The sequence below is a fragment of the Dama dama genome, chromosome 7, assembly GCF_033118175.1.
Source record: "Dama dama isolate Ldn47 chromosome 7, ASM3311817v1, whole genome shotgun sequence".
Taxonomy (NCBI): domain Eukaryota; kingdom Metazoa; phylum Chordata; class Mammalia; order Artiodactyla; family Cervidae; genus Dama; species Dama dama.
Genome location: NC_083687.1, coordinates 22764164 through 22765402, shown reverse-complemented (window position 1 = coordinate 22765402; position 1239 = coordinate 22764164). Strand labels below are relative to the sequence as shown.

Sequence of the window (1239 nt, the reverse complement as noted above, 5' to 3'; positions counted from 1 at the left end):
AGAAAGCCTCTTGAATAAAGAAATAAGAGAAAGAGATAGGAAATAATAAAAAGAGATAGGAAAAGATAAAAGTATTTGTTTCTTCTGAATGAAGTAGCTGAAAAATGTTTTAACAAACAGAGGAATCATGAAAATATGTCCCCACAGTTCTTCATCCATTTGAAAATGCTCTAAAGGTAACCAGAAATGATTACACAAGGATAAATGGTTTTGGAGCATATGAAAATAAGTTCCACTGGACAAGAGGAGATTTTTGACTTTGATAAGTTGCTAGAATTCAGAGCACACAGAGGATGGTTAACCTTTGAGAAGGGTGTACTCTTCTCTGAGACTTTTGGAGAAGGAAAAGATGAAACAGGGAAATAAGAAGATGGAATGTTAGCCAGAGGTTTTATGGTGGGTGTCTCTTGATCTGACCCAGAAGGAACTTTCTCAAGATCTTGACTCAGTAGAGCCCATATTCAACATTATTTTTCCAAGTAATGCTTCCATGCAAATAAATGCTCCCATGAAGCTCCTGATTCATTCCATCATCCACTGTGTGTTTTGTGAAATCAGTGAACTCTTGAAACACTGATGGTCAGAGCTGGCAGCTTGCTTCCAGTCAATGGAGATCTTAGCCATACTAGCGCTCCATAAGCTGTCCCCTGCCCCCTCTCCCCTGACAAGAGGGTAACAGAGGTCGTTACCTTTAAGTGAGAGCAATGAGGAGGAACTGAGAACTTTGAATTGGGTCAGAGTTTGAAACAGCCCATGTGGGAAGTATATCTGTGAACTCGTGTACCCTGAAAAAGTGTTACTGATTTTCAGTAATTAAAGATAAAAGAATCGCTTCTCGGCCTTTTGGCTAAGATCAAGTGTAGTATCTGTTCTTATCAGTTTAATATCTGATACGTCCTCTATCCGAGGACAATATATTAAATGGATTTTTGGAGCTGGGAGTTGGAATAGGAGCTTGCTCTCCACTCCACGCATCGACCTGGTATTGCAGTACTTCCAGGAACGGTGCACCCCCTTCGGGGAATAATCTGTGTCTCCTCAAAAGCAGACTGACTGTTCGCGAGGTGGGCTGGCCAGGTTCGACAGTGGTAGCTGGCGAAAAGTTGCTGATGTTAGGAGGCTGTTCCCGGTTGAATCTTTTTGGAGAAAGCTTTTCTGCGAGACTCAAGCAAGTGCTGATACTGGCGCTGGGTGAAAGTGGCCTTGATGCTTGATCCTCGGGCCAACTGGGGTCAGGGT

At 42.5% G+C, this 1239-nt stretch overlaps 1 non-coding gene across 1 annotated transcript; it reads left to right on the top strand.

Moving 5' to 3' along the window:
• The first annotated feature begins 827 nt into the window (after positions 1 to 827).
• Positions 828 to 1016, top strand: LOC133060058 (U2 spliceosomal RNA). The gene has a single exon (XR_009693723.1). It is a non-coding gene; the product is annotated as a U2 spliceosomal RNA (small nuclear RNA).
• The last annotated feature ends 223 nt before the right edge of the window (positions 1017 to 1239 follow it).